Source organism: Alosa pseudoharengus, unplaced genomic scaffold, assembly GCF_046254945.1.
Source record: "Alosa pseudoharengus isolate Yale_2024_CS ecotype anadromous, Long Island Sound unplaced genomic scaffold, YU_APseudo_1.1 YU_APseudo_1.1_scf_2, whole genome shotgun sequence".
NCBI classification, from domain to species: domain Eukaryota; kingdom Metazoa; phylum Chordata; class Actinopteri; order Clupeiformes; family Clupeidae; genus Alosa; species Alosa pseudoharengus.
In genome coordinates, this window is record NW_027468663.1 from 42,476,285 (window position 1) to 42,488,355 (window position 12,071).

A 12,071-nucleotide genomic window follows, 5' to 3' on the forward strand; every position below is an offset into this window, starting at 1 on the left:
TCGCTCTTTGTCTCTCTGTTCAAAACCTTGCTGTTTTTACCATTCATTGCATAGAGAAAAATGAAGAGGGAAAAATATGACCGTGTATAAGAGCATGTAGGACTATGCGAGCGTGTCAGTTGTGTGTCAGGAGCAGATAGCGGGTCCCTTGGGAGCCAGGCTGTGTTTATGGACTCAGACATTCTCAGCCAGTGCATGAGGTCTAAGCTAGACTGATGTGTCTCCACTTATGAAAGATGATGACTAGGTACTTTGGAGGTAAGGGCATGCTCCTCTCTTGCTGCCCAGCTCCTCTTGCCAGTCTGAGAGATTATTTACGTGTCATTTATTTTACTCTTGCAACACATGTTCACGCCAACCAAATGTTATGTTCACAGGAAGTAGGCCTTCTGTTTGAAAGTTTTCTGTCTTGGACTTATTCAACTTTTTTAGTACTTTTTGAGACACATTCTGGACTGTTTACTGCTGCGTTACCACTGAGCCTGGGTAGAACAGTAGGATTTCAGGTTTTATGGTAGCTAATGCAATAACCACAGCTTGCATCCATTATTCTTCACATATTGCAAAAATAGGTTTCATAACGGAAGGATAACAAGTAATTTTCTTGTGCTTGACAAACTAACAATGGTTAGGTCCCTGGTGCACATCTCCTCCATGATGAGCCTCTGATAATGGGGCCATCTCATGTCCATGATCATCTGGCTTTGCTTCAAGTTGATGCGCCACATTCAGCATGCGTGTGCAGGCTACAACAATGCAGACAATGGTGCGTGATATAACTGTTCTGTCTAGCTATTTAAATGCAGTGTGTTTGGTTAATACCATTGCCTCTTACAATTGAATTCTTGACATTTTTGTACTTGTTTCTAATTTGACATTCCCAGGAGCTTCGAGCCGGACTCGACCCTCTCCTCGTTCTCAGCGTGCTGTTTGAGTTGGACTTTGCACATTTCACCTCAGTCCCATTCAAATGAAAGAATAGGGGTCATCATTATTTATAACACAGTAAACACCAGTGGGGGCACGGGAGAAAGGCTGAGTTTTGAGAAATCCGGCCATTGTTGAGAACTTGCAAAGACATATACAAAAAAATCTCATTCAAATCAAACACGCTTGTTTCAACCAAAGAAATCAAGTCCACTAGCTCTGTGAAGCTGTAATCTTCTCTCTCTGTGGCAGAAGGCAGTACAGCCTTGTGCTAGGCGTATGTGTGTCTGCATACAAACATGTATCGTTTAAGACAAAGTTGAGAACCAGAAATCAGTTCTCTCCTTTAGACAATGAAAGATAGGAATATTCCAATGAGCATCCACCAGACAAACAAGCTGCACATAGGGAAGCAGAAATTATACATGCTGTCAATCAATCAATGATTCAACCAATCAGTCAAACAATCTGTCAATCTGTCTGTCAGTTAGTCAATCAATCAATCAATGCCAAGACCTGGGACCTGGTAATCTCCCCCTATCACTGTCCACTCTCTTTATCTCTCTGAGTTCTGCAACGGATTACTGCTGAGGCCGCTCCATATTTTGAGTTTACACTTCCTTATCCTCTTGCTGACTGCACCGTGCACATGGCTATGATTTGCATCCTCTTAACCTCCTCAGCCTCCCTCTCTTCTCGTCCTCCCTCCTCCTGCCCCCTCACGGTCCCGCCGCCAGGGGTAGCCCCGTGCGGCTCCAGATGAATGGCCGGGGTGAACAGCCAATGACAAGTGTCAGAAAGCATGTGCGGTGGGGCCGGGGCAGGCCGCGGGGCAGCGGGCAGCGGGAGGGTGAGCGTGAGCTAGCGCTGCGCGGTGTGCCGGAGCCAGGCTGTCTCTCTCTCATTTCAGCAGTGGGGTTCGGCCCCACAGCGGTGCTCTCGCTCTCTCTTGCACGCCACGCAGTGTACATTCTGTCCCCGTATTCCAGTGTCTCGATCTGACGGCAATTTGTCACAGATTCAGGCGACTCTTTAAGTTTGTTTCTTTTCTCTCTCGCTGTCTTTTTTTCCAAAACAAGTCAAATAACTTTGCGCGTCTGTCTTTTGACCTCACTTTGATGAAAAACAAAAATTCCAAGGATGCTAGTTCCCTCTGAAGTGCTGATTGCTTGTGGGGGTAATGGTTTGAATGTTAACACACACACACACACACACACACTAATATTGCATAACTGGGTGTGTGCTTCCATGTTTGTGTGAATGAAAAAGGGATGAGAGAGAGAGAGAGAGAGAGAGAGACTACAAACACAGTGCCTGAACACAGTGCAACTCGTCTAAAGAGCAACAGACAATGCGGAGAAAGTCTACATTAAAAATGTGGGGGAAAATCTATTTCACCTTAAAAGCTAAGTTGGACATATCAATGTTCATATTTAGATCTCCACTACAGATAAAGCCAAGCTACGCATGGGAAAACATTACTGCCTAACTTTAGGTAAATGTGGTTGGCATTAAATATTGAGAAAGGAGATGTAAGCACCCATTACTGGTCCCAATCACTGAGTAGGCTTTGCCAGAACAACCATGACATTTTCTAATGCCCCCAAGCAATGACCATGCCTGTGTTTATAACTATTATTACTTTTTTCATCTCTAACATTCACCCCCCGCACTCATCCATTTCCAATATCGGAGTCCAAATGTGACAAGCCATATCCTTGAGCCACACACGAGCAGTCTGGGATTCATCTCTCTTGAGCCTAATCAGTTCCAGAAAGCATCAGTCGCACGCTAATTCGCGGGACATTGTCAATACTACGGGTGCCATCTACTGGCAGAAATGGGTACTAGTACTCGCTGTGACGTTTGCGCAAAATTCTTTGCCACAATCAAGTCCAGAGGCGTACCCTCACTGTTAGCCTATATGCAAGCCAGGGGTACTTCAACTGTTTCAGGCAGGGCCGTAGTCACCATAGACATTGAGGGGGACGTGTCCCCCCCAATATTCAAATATGACCAAAATGTCCCCCCCAATATTCGGACATAGAAAAATAAAGAAAGAATAAAGCGCTATACTAGGCCTACAGGAAACCAACACGTATCTGAAATGTAATCAAACGTAAATAACGCACAAATTAGTGACAGAGTAGCCTACACACCTGAGTGGTTTGTCCTGGTGATTTTCCGTTTTTCGTTAGTGGCGTGTGCGCTATCAAAAAAAAGCTTCCATTTACTGCACCCTACTGCGGTGAGGTAGGGCTGTCAACAATATCGCAAAAGCTACCGGTACAATTTTCACAAAACTTCTTGGAAAGGTGTAGCACAGGCTGAGGAAATCCCATACATGTCTGGAGCCGATCAGACTGAAAGGGAACATTTTCCATATTGTAGCCTATTCTCGCAATGATAGAGAAAGTGAAACGTTTTATTTTAAATTATGAATTTGTGCAAGCCTGTGTCATTTCTTTCACGTCTTTCAACATAAATAATGCATTCATATGCTAGTAGTAATGCCAGAAATTACCGTTTATAGGCCTCTTAGAAATTATTGTTGCATCTTGCATATTATTTAGATGCGCACTCAATCGCGCATCCATGCAGGCAAAACGTGATCAAATGTGGCGACGTTTACAATACGTGATAGCCTACAGTTAATGTGAATCGCGAACAATAACCAAAGAAAGGAATTTGCACCTCCATTCACCAATTAAAGACTGTAGTAGGCCTAGTGTTTCAACATGTTGGCACAAAACGTCATTTCTGTCAGAAGCCAGTCTATAATGCATACAGGGGTAACATGAGGTGAGTCAGACAGAAGAGGGGCCTGTCTTAGTAGCCTATTCCTGAATCCTGTCCCTTTCAAACTACGTTAAAATTGTGTGATTAGCCGCCAGCATAATAAAATCTAAATTAAAAGACACAATCTTATTAGGCTCCAAACCTATGAGTCTAAGCCTTAGTTTAAAAAAATCTTCAGGTGTAAGTAATAAGTCAAAGAACCACTTGGAGTCACAGGTCCAGGGATGGACCAGTGAAGTTGCTTCTTCTCCACCCTTCTCTTTTCACAAAACTCACCAGAGGGGGGGGGGGGGGGGGGGTGCATCTGTGTCCAGGGGTTCATAATCCATCCATGCCATGCCTATGTCCGTCAAAAGTTTGGAATAACCTAATTGACTGACCTAACTAACGACTTGTTTGTGATTTTTAATAATATTTTTCCATGTTAGGAAATGTATTGAGATTCTGTTTGGGGGTCCCTCAGACCCCACCACAGATTTGGTCCCCCCCAATGTTGACATCATGACTACGGCCTTGGTTTCAGGCCTAGACTTTTTTGTGAAATCCAAGAGGCGTCTACTTACTTCCTTATGCGAAAAGCGTGACTGGTTTCTCAAACCTTAAAACATAAATGAAGATAATTTTATTTTAATTGAATTGAATTGAATTGAATTGAATTGAAATGTAGGCTAATAATCAAGCATTTATGTGTGCCTTTAGGGTATTAGGGTAACAGCCCCATATTCGTCACACATATTTTGTGACTCCGTTATGGACATATGCTGCTATCCATTTGGCTCGCAGAGGCATTTTGTAACCCAAGGTCACTGAATTATCGCTGTAAACATAAGCATCGACCAGACGGATATATTTGACTTTATGCCGTGTACAAATCTACCACTAGGTGGCAGACATATTCCACAAATGACAAAATAGCTCCTGAGAGTTACTATGCTGTGGATTGGAGAGGGAAATTAGACCTTACATTCTCTTTGCGTCTGCATGCAACGGTACACTGCCGTTTTAATATAAGATCCTCAACTCTGATAAACACATTTGATTTGTTTTAGTTCAGGCTAATTGAAGATGGGATAACTAAAAAGTCTTTCTAATCATTTACATTCAACCTACTTCCAGGCATAGGCTATGAAACAACATTCAGGAGAATGCTGCTCTTTAAACATACCGTTTCATGGCTTTGATAGATTAACAGGATACTCATAACTCATAACAAGCCACAGTGACTAAAGAAAAGTCAGTGTAGGCTACCAGTATTTAGCCTAACTGTCAATGAATTGGTTAATTACCTAATTGGGCCAAGCCAATTAGATCAACAGTGCTCCAAGCCTCAACCAGTTTACTGAATACCACTTAATGAACATCACCAGGACTTATTTTTTCCCCTTTTTTTATGATTTCTCTGATAGATGCCAATTATCAGTTTGTCAGAGAATCACTTTGGCGAAACATAAATAAAAAAACTTCTAAAAAAATCAGAAGGCTGATGAAAAATTATATTACAGATTTTTTTTAATTTCCTTTTTTTAAATGTGCCACAGTAATTATCCTGTTCAAAAATAGCTGGGCCTCTGACGCAGTTCACAACATACTCGCTAACTTGGTGGGCGAACGTCAGAAATTTCAGAAGCTGCCAAACACAACGTGTCACCATTTGCGTCAGATGGCACCACGCAATTCTCTTATGGATGGATGGATGGATGGATGGATGGATGGATGGATAGAGATAGATAGATAGATAGATAGATAGATAGATAGATAGATAGATAGATAGATAGATAGATAGATAGATACTTTATTGATCCCCAAGGGGAAATTCAAGAAGGATATGGCTTGTCAAATTTGGACTCCGATATTGGAAATGGATGAGTGCGGGGGGTGAATGTTAGAGATGAAAAAAGTAATAATAGTTATAAACACAGGCATGGTCATTGCTTGGGGGCAATTAGAAAATGTCATGGTTGTTCTGGCAAACTCAGTGATTGGGACCAGTAATGGGTGCTTACATGTCCTTTCTCAATATTTAATGCCATATTATTCACCCATTTTCTGTGCCAGGGTGGAACACATCACCTTTGAGGTGTGTGGCAGCTGGCAGTTTTGGGGCAGGATTAGTATGGTTACACTTACATGATGACGGTTATTGTCTCCCTGTGGCATTGCGCACTAACCTTCCAAATGCCAAGATCATATTTGGCATATTTATTGGTGCTAATTGGGTTGGTTTAATTTTACCATGTTTACCCAAGCTCTGTCCAATAACAACAAATACACGTGCGCGCACACACACAAAATAGAACCTATGAGATCACCCCATTTACACTTCCTGTCAGTGCATTTTCATTAGCCCATGTGCGACACAAGAGGTGGAAAGTGTTTTGCTGAGCACCTGTATGCATGCTAATCAATGACTGCTGAATGACTTGTCCAGGCAGGTGGAAAGGAACCCCCCTGAAGTGGCCAGGGTTCTGTGTGCATCCAAACAGGAGCAAAAGGCTGCTGGATGCGGGGGACAGCAGGTTGAATCACTTCCGATTGCTCACCACCTGTGGGAGTCACGAAGAGCGTTGTTTAGAAGCGTGTAATGATTGCCCTATGGGGGAAATACCGTCTAGCCAGTCATATGGCGTATCAGATATACTCTTAGTGCGCTCTGTGAATAACTGGCACAATGGTTAACCATAATGGTTAACAATTGTTCAGATTAAATTGTAAAATAGTGAAAGAGAAGGTGAGATATAGCTGCTTTTAGTATTCTGTTTAATGTATTAGGCACATTCAATTTAGCTGTACAAGAGATTATAATGTGACCAGACCAAAAACAGCATTAATAAAGGCACATGCAAGCACAAAAGATAATTACCAAATGTGCATTCTTTGTGTGTGTGTGTGTGTGTGTGTTTGTGTGTGATGAGAGAGATGTTTAGATATTTTGAACTGCCTTGTCTATGGAAATGCAACTGCAGCTCAATACTGAATATACCAGCAAGGCTCAAAGCTAAGTTTTCATTCCCATCTATCGTTCCAGGCCAAATTCACCAAAACAACCCAAAGAATGAATCACACTTTCTGTTTCCAGGCAACCCATGAGAGTCGTCCGTACAGTCCATCAACAACAAGTCAAGGTCTGACACAATTTTGTGTAAAAGAAAATAAGCAAACATGGCACTCCATCAGTGGCAGGCAAATGGCTTCTTCGCAATTGTATGGCAGTGACGTAAATTGGTGTAATCCATTTTCATTTCACAGAAATGTTCACTCTCACAGACAGCAGGTATTTGAAGGCTAACATATGTAAATGTCTCCTTTTGAAAAGACAAGTAGACACTTGTGAGATATGGGCTCTGTTATGATAAACAGAGTGGGAAAGGCTTACCAACTGGCCAGCCACCAGGATGCGTGTGGCTTCATGGCCTTGGCACTAATGTGACTCTTCTAAACAGGTTCTATTCACGCGCAGAGGTAGTGCCCCCCAACTATCCAGCCGTGGAGAGAGCAAAGCGGGCAGCAAAGTGAATACCTGTGATTAGGACAACAGAAAGAGGAAATGGAGCACTCACACCCAATGGTTCCTTCCTGACTAGGCAAGGCCAGCTGTGGCAGCGATGACGCTTCACTATAGTTGTCCTTGAGAGAGTTTTGAGCACAGGAAAAATATCTGGATGTGTTGGGGCAGTAGGACACATGTGCACCAACATACATATCGTCAACCCCTTTGGTCCACCTTGACACTCTTGGTACACTTTAGCTTGAATCTTCTTTAAAGGTGCTCTAAGCGATGTTACACAGTTTCTAAGCTAAAACATTTTTTGTCACATACAGCAAGCATCACCTCACCATCTGCTAGCTGCCTCTGCCCTGAGTACACTGTAAAAACAACACAGTCTCTGTGGACAGCCCAGGCTCCAGAAACGGCAACAAAAACAACCTGGTCCAGCCTGGACCATAAAAACATAACAAACTGTTCCAGCCTATCACCGATGAGATGCGCGTTTAGGAGAGTTTCAATTGCACGGGAAGGAGGAGGAGGGAGTAGCAAGCTAGCTCTCTGTTTTGTTTGAACATCAAAGTGACGTTACCCAACATAGAGCACCTTTAACCTTCAATAAGTGTATTTCTCAAAGAAGACCACACAAATGCTTATATCACTCAAAAGAAAATGATTACGTCAATTAATATTTCTGTCCGTGTCATCATTAAATTATATCCTGGAAGTATTGTCTTCTGAATTTTTTTTTATTGCATATTGTAAATATTGTAAGTAAAATATACATTCTTTTGAGTCTACCAAAACATTGACTAATGTGTTTTTTGTGGAGATTGTTTACAATTCTACCAATAGTCACTTACAATAGCACTCAAAACTAATGTGTTGAAAACAACTTGCGTTGTTTAACACATATCTGTGTCCAGATAGGAACATCACATCCGTTGTAATAGTGTGTGATTTGGCACGCTGCCTCTTATGAAACTCCTCATAGAGATCTCTGAGGATGATTTTACATAAGGTTGGTAAGCTTGTAAAGTCCAATGGTGAAAATAGATTGAGCACATTGTCCAGTTGTTCCTGATTTTTCCCTCACACACATCCATGCTGGAATGATGGCCTATGGTAGAGTGCTCATTGACTTTGTAAAGATATGAGGGTCTTGTGGCCTTTCAATCTCTTAAACTAATAGCAAAGATTAAGACCACTTTTAAATATACCCATGAGTCACAACAACTTTGCTTTCACAAAACGTTAAGGACAATGTACATCTTGATCTTCAACAATAAGCCAACCACTGATATATAATGGATAATTGAGGGAAGTAACAGGCTACTTTGGTCATGACTAAAGCAATGTGTTTTGCCATACAAATAAATCAGATCACTTTTACAACATTCACAGACACTTGTAATATACGTAGCTATACTAACTGTGCTATTAGATGTTTTAGCATCTGACTGAATTGAACATTGAAAATAACTGAATATTGTAGTATTAGACGTTCTCTGTAGACTTTAATTGAAAACAGTGAGTAGACACACTACAGTCCTAAGGAACTGGTTAGAATCAGAAACTCCTGTGTAAGACAATCCTCTGAGACAAAAAAAAAAATCCAATTAAGAAAGAAGAAGAAATGTAATCAAAGAAATCAAGACCTCTAGTTAAACACTGTCCCTCATGTGCGTGAGTTTTTACATGAGTGTGCACATGTGTTAAAAAGAACGAGAGGACAGAGAGAAAAAAGAGAGGGGGGAAAGCTGCTCCAAAGGATTTAAGGGTCAGTAACGTCATGCAGACGTCTGGGAACATGGGATTAATTACTATTGTTTGGTTGCGTGCTATCCTGCTCTACTCTTCTCTGCAAGTCATCTCATTTAATCTAAATGTAACTCATGATTTGTCGGGTTTACTTTCCATCACGAAACATCCTCTAGCCATTTTCCTAACACACTCTCTGGACAGAGACGGCCTGTCAAAGACATGTGAGAGACCGTCTGTAGGCCTCCTGTGTCTCTGATGGACAGCTGACTATTACACTGTACCGTAAACTAATCACATTTGAAGAAAAACATTCTAAATGTATAATGCTGAGGCAGCATCTAGTATTTTGAAGAGAGATTGTGCATTTATAACTTTTTAATTATTTATTTTTTCATACATAGAAGAAAGAACACTCCAGATATAGGTATGAGTCATTATGCCTTAGGCTATATGTATTGCCTTTGAAAGAGAAAGTCCAACAATAGGAAATGCATTGTCGCTCTAGCACATCAGGATGCGTGCCAAAGAGCGAGAGGAACACACCGCTCCTCTTTAAAGAGTAGTTAGCCTCAGCCCTCAGACATAACTCACTCCGGGCCCAACTCCAGTTAGTTTCCTCATGTCTACTTCTGTAAAAGCGTTCAATGATGTAATCCTGGATGTCCGACTGGAATTTGTGTCCCACCCTCTAGTCCAGCCCAGCCCATTATGACGTTTATAAACGCCTTTTAACCACTGATGTGACAGAAAGCACCGCCACTGAATACAAGAAGAGTCAGCATGAATGGCTGAGTATCTCTTAGCATAGCATAATCATGGTGATTCGAGACCGTTTGATTATTTGATTCTGATTATTGAAAACAGTCCAACAATTTGTAAAAAGATGTGTAGGCCTATGGAAGAGGACATATACTCAACTCTATGAAATGAGGAAATTGGTCTCTGTGCAGATAAAACACTAATGAAGACTACTGAAAGGATTTGAAAAGTAAGCAAGAAACATGTCAGGTGACTAGTACTTCATGAAGCTGGTTGTGATGATGCCAGTATAGTGCATAAAGCAGTCAATGGAGGCTATTTTAAAGAATCTAATAACACATATTTAGATTTTTAATAGAATAGTACAAAGCATGTGTCATGAATCCGATTTTTCAAATGACCATCCATCCATTGACTGTATACACTACTGGCATCATCATCACTTCCTGAGATGCTCATCTTGAATGCTTCCTAATTGAAATTGATAAATGAAAAGCAGCCAACAAGTGCATTGGAACTCTTTTAGGACTGCTAGGAAATGGTTGGTTGAGAGAATGACAAGAGTGGTAAATGCGGTCATCAAAACAGAAGTTGGCTGCTTTGAAGAGTCTAAAATATAACACTTAGATTTGTGTACACCTTTTCTGTTTACATGTAAACCCACGTGTTATTTCATAGTTCTGGGTTTTTAGTTTTGTTCAACAATGTAAAAATAGTCAGATAAAGAAAGAAGCCATAAATGATAAGGTGTGTCCAAACTTCTGACTGGCAAAAATATTCACCTATACTCATTTCTGCCCGAATGCATTTTCCCTTATCATGGCAGTTTGATATCAACATTTTCCTTCTCATTTTCTCTTCACAATGTAGGTCAACTATTCTCACTGTGTTTGCATGTGTGTGTCATTCCATTCAAGTCAGACATTGTTTATTCATGGATTTTATTGATGTGCTTCATACTATTCATTCATTAATCTTCACTCATTCTTATTCTGAATGTTGTGTATGAATATGTATGATTTGGAGTAATAACCCTTACCTATAATTGCCCTCGTCCTTGCTGAGTGTGATATTGTGATGACAGCCTAAATAGGCCAAATCAGTTGGGCTCTCAAGTGGCCAATGGCGCTTCCCACAGTCATAGAAAACAAAAAAGACTGTAAGTGTGTGGAGGTAGAGAGGGAGAGTGTCCATGAAACTCCATAAGCCCAGGGCCAGCTGGAGTAATGTTTGCACTGATGACGCGTCAGACTCTGGGGAAAGTACTCATCGCTGGCCAGTCCTATTTATGATGCGTCGCATATCAAACAGTAGTGGATGATCCCACTTAATTCAGTGAGTCATAAGGATTTCTGCCACGGCGAATTCGCCGGAGTGCTTCCGCCAGGTGGCTGCAACACGCCCACGTCCCCCTGGCTGTTTGTATGAAGCTGTAAGCATTTCCGGCCCAGTGAAGAGAGCCTGTGATCATAAGAAGATGCAACATCTCCTGCCACACATTTCCTCAGGAATAGAAGCAATGATCTCTCAGCTGAATACCTCAAGCAGAAACATAGTTGTCCCTGATTGTTTAACTTGCAAAAAACTCCATGAGCCATGAGTTACAATCACAGGATACAGAGCAATAAAATCATATATTGAAGTTAAAAGTGACACAGCATTGTAAATCCCTGTTGAGTTGTCCATTGTGCTTGCACATATACTGTCACCATATTTTGTGACAAATGTGTCACTATCTGTCTGTCTGACAAGGAAGAAACCTAACAATGTCTTCATTCAAATGAAAAAGCAGTGAAGATGGCAACAGTTATGACCATCTGCTATTGTGAAAAGGATTTTTTTGTGTCTGTAAGTGTGTGTGTGTGTGTGTGTGTAAGTGCATGCCTCTGACTTGATACTGCCAATTCCTACCCATCTGTCGCCTAGAAATGCAGAAATGAATGTGTCCTATGAAAATATTTCAGCTTGTTATCTGCCTATGCTGTTCTTCATTTGATTCTATCTTAACATTTTGGTCTTTAGATGTAAGTATGAGACAGTGGTGGAAACAATATTAGTGTGTTAGACATGACAAGAGAGTGAGTGACCAAAATGATCACTACTACATTGGCCATGTTGAGGTACTACGGATCTGATTTGTATTGCATTGTATTTGCACAAAGACATACAGTAGCATTTTGGATAAAGGAAGTCAGTCACATTTTATTCAACAAGAAATGTAGCCATATATGCTCATCAAATTCCGATATGACGATAGAATCCTTTTGTCTGTTTGCTATTTGTCATTCTCTACAAATGATTATGTCATGTTTTGGATGGTTTTGAATGATATAGGGTT